Source organism: Herpailurus yagouaroundi, unplaced genomic scaffold (genome assembly GCF_014898765.1).
Source record: "Herpailurus yagouaroundi ecotype Mexico unplaced genomic scaffold, PumYag 161, whole genome shotgun sequence".
Classification (NCBI taxonomy): Eukaryota; Metazoa; Chordata; class Mammalia; order Carnivora; family Felidae; genus Herpailurus; species Herpailurus yagouaroundi.
In genome coordinates this window covers 25,463,528-25,474,003 of record NW_024412402.1, presented here as the reverse complement: position 1 = coordinate 25,474,003, position 10,476 = coordinate 25,463,528, and the positions used below count along the sequence as shown (strand labels likewise).

General features: G+C 52.9%; 1 protein-coding gene across 2 annotated transcripts in view; it reads left to right on the top strand.

Annotated features, from left to right (window-relative positions):
* Positions 1-1,764: 1,764 nt before the first annotated feature.
* The window catches only part of B3GAT1 (beta-1,3-glucuronyltransferase 1), a 30,209-nt gene continuing 21,497 nt past the window's right edge, over positions 1,765-10,476 (top strand). The window contains exon 1 of one of the 2 annotated variants that reach the window (XM_040483597.1): positions 1,765-1,912. The gene's annotated coding sequence lies outside the window, so the exon portion shown is untranslated. The remainder of the gene's footprint in view (positions 1,913-10,476) is intronic. The other variant, XM_040483596.1, reaches the window with a different exon arrangement.

The window sequence follows — 10,476 nt, the reverse complement described above, 5'->3', positions numbered from 1 at the left end:
GTGAGATGGCATGGACGATGAGGCCCCTTCCACATCTCAAGATCTTGATCAAAGTAGCTGACTCTGAAGCCCCTGCCCCTGCCCCTACCCCATCCTCCACCCACCACACATATTCAGGGAAGGAGCAGGGCAGAGCCTGGCTGGGTACTGACCAGGAGAGGAAAGGTGGTGGGGAAAGAGGTCCCCTGCTTCTCACCATCAGTCCATGGTACATAGAAACACATTGACTGGTGGTACAACTTTAATTCAGCAATGCCTGACAGTGGGTCTAGAGTTGGTGGAGTTAAGAAGGCATCAGACCTTGAGCAAGAATTTGAGCTTCTAAAAAACACTGACATTCTCTGGCCCTGCTATGGCCAGAACCCCAGCAATAGGAGCTGGCCTCTCCTGGGGCTGTGAAGAGGATACAGGGTGGCCTTGACTACAGGTGTCCGGGAGGAAGACCAGCCTGTGGGTACAAACCCTTAAAACAGGTATAAGGATAGCTTCTAAGTCTCTGGCAACCTGACACAAAAGCATTTGGAAGTATCTCCATAGATAGCTACATGCCATGGCTGTATCTACACCCCATATATACATGTACACACATATGCATACACAAGGACTCCCTGGTCATACACTCCCCTGGCCCTCCTGGCACACACAGGCAGGAAATATACTGGGGCTTCTTTGCCCAAGGAACCCTGGGAAATTACTAGATAGCCTGCTGGCCCCCTTCTCTCCATCTCTGCTCCTCCTTGTTCCTTCCCAGTCCATCTCTACCCCACGCATTGCCCCCCTGCTTTCTCTTTGGAATGTCCAGGGCACTGTGGGAGAGGGAGTTGAAGATGACACTAGGCAGCTGGACATGCCCTTCGACAAGGCAGCAGTGCCCACAGGTGGGGCCGCTCTGTTGGCCGGCGCCCAGGGACCCCCGTCTTCACCCTACATGGGTAGCTCCGTATCCCAGCAGGTACCCCTGCCCCCACCAGCTATCTCCCACTCCGGGGTGCCTGAAACCGAGGAGGGAGCCGCACCCTCCCCGCTCCCCAGCTCTGCCTCCCAGTCCCAGAGAACCGCCCCCCAACTGCCCAGCCCGGAAACAATCACCCTTTGAGAAAGGCTGCCAAGCTGGGCGCCAGGAACAGCCAGGATGGAGGCGGGGTGGGATGGGGGTGCAGGCAGCGGGTCTGGCGAGCTTTAACTCTAGAGAGCCGAGGTCGGGCTTGTCTCGGCCCCCGCCCGCAGCCCCTGCTCCAGCTCCTCAAGCTGGTGCTGTTGGGGCTGGGAAGGGCGAGTGTGTAGGGGGGCGAGGGGTGATACCAATCCCGGGAGGGGGGGTCGCCTCCTCCTCCTCGCGCCCCCCGCCTCAGCTGGCGAGGTTGGTACCGCCCATTAGCGGCGCGGGTCCCGCCAGCAGCTTGCGCGCTCTCGGGGGCGGGGGCAGGGGGAGTGGGGGTGGGGAACGAAGGGGTGGGGGCGGGGCGGCAGGCGCTGTCAGAGCCGCGGCTGCACCGGCGCATCCGCTGCCGCCGAGGGGACTCCGCGCTGGCCCTGTCGGCTCGGCTCCGGTCGCTCCGCGCCTCCCCCTCGCTGTCCCCAGGGCCTGGCTCCCTCGCCTCGCCCCCTCTCCGGTACCCCGTGCCTCCCCCTACCCGGCTCCCCCGCCCCTGTCTCCCTGCCTGCGCCCTCCCGCGCGCTCCCAGGCTCCGGCCGCCGCCTCGTTGAGCCCAGAAGGAGCCGGGCCGGGGCGGCGGGTGGGTGCGCGGACCCCGCGGCTATGAAGTGGCCCCCGGGGGCCCGGAGCCCGAGAGCCCCCGGGGAGGGAGGTGCGCGCGGCCCAGGGCAGCAGCCAAGGGGCGCCGGAGTCGGCGCGTAGGGGCCGCCGCCCGCCATGGACCGCGCCGGGGACGATCCGGACTCGCCGCCGCAGGTCAGTGCCCCCGCGCCCGCGAAAGCCACCGCCGCGCACAGAGCCCCTTTATGCGTCCCCATCAGTACCCATGCCATGTCCTCCTTGGATGCGAGTGTGTCTGTGTGTGTGTGTGTGTGTGTGTGTGTGTGTGTGTGTGTGTGCGCGCGCGAGCGCGCGCAGCGGGGGCAGCTGGAAAGCGGCCGGGAACGGGCCGGGGCTGGTAGGCACTGCTACCGAGGGGGCTGCGAAACAAAACCCGGGCGATGCCTGCCCTCCTCCGGTCGGCCTTAAGGGGAGAGTTGGTTCTCGGCAGCTTCTCACAACTGGCGCAGGCTTCTAGCTCTTGGGTCCCTTTCCACCTCAGCAGGTGGTTCCTGGTGGCCCGGAGGAGTCAGGGGCCCGACACCTGCCGCACCCCTGCTCCCCAAAGCCATCCCCAGTCGCTGCAGGCGCTGGCAAGTTAACTCTCTTCAGGGGACCCAGGCTCTGCAACTCTGCTGGGGAGACTGAAAGGTTGTAAGGTGGCAAGGATGACAAAGGGTCCTTGGGACCCTCATCGTAGCCAGGAGGAAGGAGGCATGACCAGCTTCACCACCCAGCCTCCTGCATCTGGGCTTAGGCCTGAGGTCCTGATCCCTCCAAAGGGAGGGATACAACTTCTGAAAAGGAGGCTGAGAGGTGAGGCAGGAAAGAATAGAGGAAGCCACAGGATCTAACAGTGCCAGGGAAAGGAGGTGACAGCCTGGTACCAAGCAACTAAGGTCAAGGGAGACACCCCCTCCCCCCCACACATATAATACATCAATCAACAAACAGTCCTGACTACCTCCCCTTCCCCTGCCTCCACCCAGCCAGGCCTAGTGTCACCCATGCACTATTTTTTAAAAAATTTTTTAATGTTTATTTTTGAAACAGAGAGACAGAGCATCAGTCGGGGAGGGGCAGAGAGAGAGGGAAACACAGAATCCCAAGCAGGCTCCAGGTTCTGAGCTGTCAGCACAGAGCCTGATGCTGGGATCTAACTCATCAACCTCAAGATCATGATCTGAGTTGAAGTCGGAAGCTCAACCAGCTGAGCCACCCAGACTCCCCAGCCATGTACTATTTAGATGAATTCTAGTAGAAGCTGGAGCTAAGGGATTCCAGGGATTTCCAATTCACAGGACTCCAAAGGGGACCTCTGCTGACAGTTGCTAGCCCTATGCTGGTGGGGCAGCTCTGCCTGCATGGTTATCAGTCTGGATGGAGGACCCGTTGGGACCTGGTTGGGTTCTGTGGCATGCTCTGTAAAAGGATCAGGTGTGAGTGTCCTGTGCATAGCACTGTGAAGTTATTATGTGTTTGTGTGGAAACAGGGGGCACATAGCTTCTTAAGTTACTGGGGTTATGGGGGCAAGTGGCTTCACAAGACTGATGCTGTAGGGTTTTCTAAGATTTGTCTTTCTGTGCCTCATGTCTCCCTACCTCTGCCAATAGCCACCACAGAGATTGAGACATTTGCTCCCAGAACCTGCTTAACTGGTGACCATTATTGCCCTTACTGGACCAAATGACAAGACCCCCCTTCCTTCATATGGAATGAAGACCCTTCCCATGAGACCCTCAAGGACACTGTCTACTCTGCCAAGTCCATCCCCAGCACCCCAAAGGTTCTAGAGTTGCACGCCATTTACCGCTTCCCCTTTTGGTGCGAGCAAGATGGCTCACCAGCATTAATGGAAGAAGGAGGGTTAATGAATGTGTGCCCATTCAGCACAGGAGCCAAGTGGCTTGCTGTGCCCATTTCTCTACCTGTTCCTGCATACTTGGAAATTACTCTATTTTTAGGCATGTTGGAAGCTTACATGTGCTGGATTGAATATGTGCATATAGGTTTCTGGATGAGCAGGCACTAACTGGTCCACCTGAAGGATGGGGCAGGTAAATCACTGAGGTGGGACAGTTCCAGTGACAGGATTGGAGCCTGCAGTAGAGACCAGGGGTTGTAGAGGAAGATGCCAGTGGGGCTAGCCCAGTCCCCCTGCCTCAGGCCTCTGGATAGACCTGGATTTTCCCATAGTAGTTTTTGAGCGGTGAGGGAAACAAGTCGGCTTTACTTCTTGTTGTGAAGCATAGGGTGAGGAGACAAGGCAGGAGCTTTGCAAGTGTGAGAAATGCAGTAGGGTGAGCTGCCTGGGAGTCAGGCTTAAGGGTAGGGGAACATGCTGGTTAAGTCTGGCTAGAAAAGAGGAATAGAAATGCCTGAGAGCTCCCATCTGCTGACACTGAAGGAGAAGCAAAGGCAGGGCTCAGGAAGAGAAGGAATCTGAGAGTCTGAGGCAGGCAGAGGGGTTAGCCTGAGACAACAGACAAAGACACAGAAGCACGCTCACAGAACAACAGGGCAGGGGGCCCAGAGGCAGAGGTCTGGCTTGCCTGGCAGTGCAGTTGGGGTTTGTCCAGTGCTCTCCCAAGCTCCAAGGTATCAGCACTCATTTGCCTGGGCAGGGGACTCCTCAGGGAATTAGGAGGACAGTCTCCTGAGGAATGCTCTTTCCATGGCTCTGATGAATGCAGGGGTGGTTCAGAGGGAGGCCCAAAAGGCAGAAAGGGGACTGGCTATTGGATCAAGAGTCTTCTGGAAGACCTTCTTGCTCAGGCCCATCCCCCAGTGCTGAGGGTTTCTCCCATCTTCTGGACCCTGCCCCTCCGCCCCTCCTGGTCCTGGGATGAAGTAGGGTAGGGAAGGGTGTCGACTCTGGGGAGACTGGCTCTGGGGAGAAGAAAAAAGTAAAACCTCTTTCATGACCCCCCAGGCTGCCAGACAAGAACTTTGGAGACCCTGCTGAAGAGCATTATGGGGAAAGGAATTAGTACAATGCAGAGCACAGGCTCTCAGCCAGGCCTGGGGGGCCCAGCTCTGTTCCCTCTATGACTAGTTGAGTGGACTTTGGGAAAAACTGAGCCCTCTAAGCCCTGGTTTCCTAAAAACCTGTAAATTGAGGAAGCCTCATCTCACCAGGCTGTCTTTAAGTGAAGTGCTAGATGGATATTAATTTATGTACTTATTTTATATAACCTCCTCCCCTATTCTTCCAGGATCTGGATGGCTCTAGGATTTGGAGTAGCAATTCTCTGGCCAGTTCTGAAACCAGTCACATTGGGATGGTTGTAGTCTCTCCACCCCCCATGCTGTTCCACCCCATCTGCTTTGCCACACCTCCAGACTCTGGGCCTTCCCCTGGCCCACCTGGGGCATGCCTGTGTTGCAAGGACATTCTAGGTGTCTCCTTGAAACAGCATCAACAATGTTTCGATGTCTCATTAGTAGTCAGTGTAATTGTTCCAATTTATCAGCCAATGCTCCCCTAAAACAATTTGTGTAACTTAGAAGAACTCTGGCTCTGTGACCTTCTATTATCCATGATGAAAGATGACAAGGTGGACAGAGATCACTCAAAATTCCGTTCACTTCCACACACATTGACTGAGCACCTACTGTGTTCCAGGCTCTGGGCCAGTGCTGAGAACATAAGGCATCAAATAATCCAAAATCAGGGGTTTTTATTTAGCTTTTGGAAGGGTTATGTGGGTTGCTCTTTTTTTTTTTTTTTTTTTTGCAGCTACAGCAAATTTACTTTTCTAATGAGGTTCAGCCCTAGCCAATATTAAAATGAGTCTGTGCTCCCTGTGCGTACCAGCTGACAGCAGGGCAGGCAGCCTCCCAGCAAAGTGCCTGGCAGGGATTAGGGCTTTGCCACCGATAAGCCCAAAAGTGGAGAGTCTCAGTCTGGATCACCAAGAGTTGACTGGATTTAGGGATAAGCCTTGCCCACAGGGCTGCGGGTCTCACAGCTAAGTATTAGAGCCATGGGCAGGGCTTCTTTCTTCTTGTATGTGGGAAATGTGAGCTCTTATTATCTCTTTATGAAGGGAAGAAGCATGGAGGGAGCAGAGACAAGAAAGCAATATTGGGTATTAGGAGTGGAACTATAGTACCAGACCTGAGATTGGGTACCTGGTTCTGCCAGTCCTCTCTGGCTGGGCTCATGCCTTCTCCTCTCTCCTTCACTTCTGTCTTGCTTCCTTCCTTATGAGGCAGGTGGGCAATCTGGCCTCTGAGGCCACACGTCTCTTTAGGCTCAAGACTCTGTACTATTCATTTGACCGTTATTCAGAAACCTGCATAGCCCAACACTAGATGTAGGATGGACTGCTTTCCCTCCCATAGTGGGCAATTCCTCATTCATAGCAGCCACATTTCAAGAGTTCAGTAGCTACATGTGGCTAGTGGCTACCATAACTGGACAGCACAGATACAGAACATTCCCAGCATCACAGAAAGTTCTACTGAAAGTGCCATTCTAGACTTGACATAGATGGTTTAGTGAGATGGCTAAGAGCATGGACTCTGGAGTCTGACTGGCTAAATTCAAATATTGCTCTGCTACTTAATAACTGTGTTTCCTTGGGATGTTACTTAACCTCTCTGTGCCTCAGATTTATCATCTCAAAAATGGGAATAATACTAGGAGATTTTTGAGGACAGAGCAAATCATTACAGTTAATCATGGTGATCACCCAGAACATGCAATAGTAAGTGCTTTGCCTAGCAATTTCTATTCATTTATTTAACAATTCACTTAATAAACACTGAACAGCTTACTTTATGCCTGGCATGATGCCAGGTGCTGGGTCTGTCAGTCGTCAGCATGTGACCTTGCTTCCTAAGCCTCAGGCTCCTCACCTGTGATGGGAATGTAGCCCAATAATAGCGCCTGCACCACACCCCTGATGAGATACAATGAGATGAGGAATATGTCTTCCTTTGTCCGTGACACTTCTAGATAAACAGGAGCTAACATTTTTGGAAGTGGATGCACCTGAAATTCTCTTTTTATTGGAACCACTCTCACCAAAAAGCATTTCCTAAGCCCCCAGAGGTTCAAAATGAGCAAATGAGGCCCCAGCTGCCTCCAGCATCATGCTGAATGAGGATGGAGCAGGAGACTTAAGGGGCTCTTGCCTGGGCTCAACCCCACCCTCGTCCTGAGGGAAAGAAAGCTAGGAGGCCACTGTCCTGAGCTCAACAGAGGGAAGCAGCAAGGAGGGAGAAGGGCCCTTGGCCTGACAGGATGAGGTGATCAGCTGGCTAACCCAGGGACACAGCTATGTCAGCAGCTAACTATGTAATAGAATCTCATGGAACCTCATCTTCCTCATCTAAAATATGAGGAGTGGGAGCCATATGAACATTGCCCTACCTGAATTATACCATTTACCTTGGTAGAGGAAATGGGTCTGAGAATCAAGAATTTGCCATCCATAGCCACAAAGTATCAGATAAACACTGAAAACTATCTAGCCTGCAGGGCTTTGCCCAGAATTTGGATTCTGTGATTCTTGGTTGCTTCCTTCTTTTTATAGATAAGGAAACTAATGCCCAGAGAGGTTCCTGGCTTATCTCAGGTCACACAGCATGGTAGTGCCTTATCCTAGACCATGACCTAAGTCTCCCAGCTCCCTGCTTCTCCCTCTCTGTCAGCCGCCTGCCCTCTTATCAAGACAGAGATGCACATCAGGGCAGCAGGAACAGCCTCACTCAGGCTGGGGCTAAGAGGCCAGCACTTGAGACACCAAGGCCCCTTTCACACAGGCTGGGATGAGTCTTCTCTCTCCTCCTCTGACACATGGCCCAGGAAGACTAACCAAGCTATCTCTGACAGACCCCAGGGAAGGTCAGATCTTTCAGACCACAGGCAACACATTAAAAATACATACAAAACTTTAATTAAATCACTGAACCATTATCCCAGTATTGTGTCCATGCACACTCTAACCAAAGGAATAAGGTCAGCCTGGAAATCATCAGGCTGAGTGAGCCACCAGGGGCCCTTGATATCTTGAGACTGAGGTTGTCTCAGCCCAGACCTAAAGCACTCAGGGTTCCCAGTGGTTGATTGAGGGTTTCCTCAGGGATGTCTTCTGAAGCCTGAGGAGATCTGGGCATGCTCCTCAGCCCACCTCCCCCATCACCAGCATCCGGATGCCCTTGGAAATAGGTACGTGCAGACTCCCAGAGATGTTAGTGACCTGTCCCCTGGGAGGCAAAGTTAATGGAATAATGCATCCAGGCCAAATAGGCCGCATGATGGACTTCAAGGAGGTGCCTCTTCCCTTTGGCCATCCTGGGCATATATTTGTTTCCCCCACTCAGTACCCTGTGCTCTCTTTTCTACCCTCTTAGTGCATGGAGCACAGACCAAGGACAACCCCTTGTTCCAAAAGAGTGACTGGCCAGAACTCACACCAGGATCCAGGAGCCTCATTTCTGGGCAGCAGGTTGTCCATGCCACCAGCCTGTTTAGGTTGACGTACAGCCTCTGGACATGTTATTTTCTTTTTCTGCCAGCGTTTCTGAACTTAAGCTGAAGTATTACTAGCCTAACTCATCACTTGTTGATACTAACTTCTTCTCCCACTCATAAATCTCTCTCTGGAAACAAATGCCCCAACTGCTCCATCTCTGTCCCTTCCCAAGCCCCATGACTGGGTGACACAGCAAGCTGCCATGAGTGTATGAGGATGTGTGTGTGTGTGCATGCATGTGTGAGCATGTGTGTGCATTCATGTGTGTCCGTGTATGTGTGCACACACTCTTCCACTACATCTTGCTCACTCCTAGCAGCACATCTGGAACCTCTGGGGGGTGCCCTGTGTATGTGTACACACAGCAGTGCTCCCCAGTGACAGCCAGCAGGAAGGTGTACCCAGCAGCCCCACTTGGTACTACACACAGATGCCCACTCCAGCCCTGATGCCATGAAAGCCCCCAGCCCCGCCATCCCCTCACCCTGCCTAGTGTGCAGGCCCTAAGGGACGTGTCATTGTTGACAGATCTAACCAGACCTCTGGATAACCAGTTCTTTTTTGTGTGTGTACTACACACACACACACACACACACACACACACACACACACCATCTACCATCTTAACCATTTCTCAGAGTTCAGTGGTATTAAGTACATTCACATTGTCATGCAACCATCTATCTCCAGAACTTTTCATCTTGAAAATTGGAAACTATACTCATTAAACAACATCTTTCCACTTCTCCTTCCCTTGGCCCAGGTAACCACTGTTCTGCCTTCTGTTTCTGAGTCCGACTACTCTAGATACCTAATGTAAGTGGTGTCATCCAGTATTTGTCCTTCTGTGCCTGGCATCTTTCACTTAGCATAATGTCCTCAAGGTTCATCCATATTGCAGCATGGGTCAGGATTTCCTTCCTTTCTTAGGCTGAGTAATATTCCATTGTATATGTCAACTGCATTTTATTCAGTCATCCAGTTGACAGGTTCTTTGATGCCAGGCCATGGAGCAAAAAGTTCTCGGTAATGGTGGTTCTCCCCACTTGACCTTCTCATTTAGGGGGTGTCTCAGTATAAGGGTCCAGCAGAGACCTCTATGCTCTGAGCTAACCAGGTAGCATAGGAGCACAGAAAAGAAGCCCCATTTTATTTGAAGAGAATGGTATCTTTTTGGGATCTCTGGTTGCTCCCTTCACTGCCCAGTGACAACTGAGCATCCTTGATGCCTACCCCTGTGTGGCATTCCCCAGAAGTGCACCTGGCCCAGTCCTTGAAGGTTAAACAGGAGCTCAGTGCACTGAGGAATAATGAGGAGAAAAACATTCTAGGCAGAGGTACCTGCCAGTGAAGGGATGCCAAAATCCTGTCCCAAACCCCTCCCCACATGCCACCTTCTCAGGATCCTGAGAGAGAAATCTTCCCTGTACTCCCAGAGCTCTTCCCTGGGGGCAGGAGCCCTTGGTGACCTCAGAGAGCTCCTGTGTATGTGGCAGGCCTACCTTAGCACATGGCTTTGAGCTGTTAAGGCTCCATCTTTATGATCCATAGCCACCCTGCTACTAGCTATATAATACACAGTCGGTAAAACATATAGATAATGTCAGCATAATCTACCATCTGGGGGACTGAGATTTAGGGATCCTCCATTCATCACATTCACGCCTGCCTGCTCACAGGGGGAACACACACTGTCCACTCTGGACTCCCAGGCCTTCTGAGGCTGGGCTCCCCGTACCCAACCACCTTCAACACCTTTCCTTAACTATTCCTCATCCAGTCAACAGGGTTAGCTGATACCAGGAGGGATCTAAAGGATAAGGTACAAGTAAGAGAGAAAGTTGGGCAGCCTCCGAGGTGGAAGATGAAGCTTTCCAGGCACCCGGCCTGCTTCCAGGGGAGAAAAGCCAGGGAATGAGGGGGCCCATAGGTGCATGGCCCTAGACCCCTGCTGATGGCCAACTGTCAGCCCCAATGCTGTGAGAGTCTCCATTCTCTGAGAGCTCTGGAAGCAGGAAAAGAGAAGAGGGGGCACCTGACCTTCCAACATCCCCAGTCCTTGCCTAAGTGTGTGTCTCAGGGGATTGGGCAGAAACATGGAACTGATGTTGGGAGGCAGCACCAGGAGGTGTCCCAACACCAGGACAGGCCCTGGCCATCTACCCATAGCACAGCCTCTCAGTTCTGAGCTTAGCTTCCAAATCTGTGAAAGAGGAGCAAGGAAAGAAGTGCCT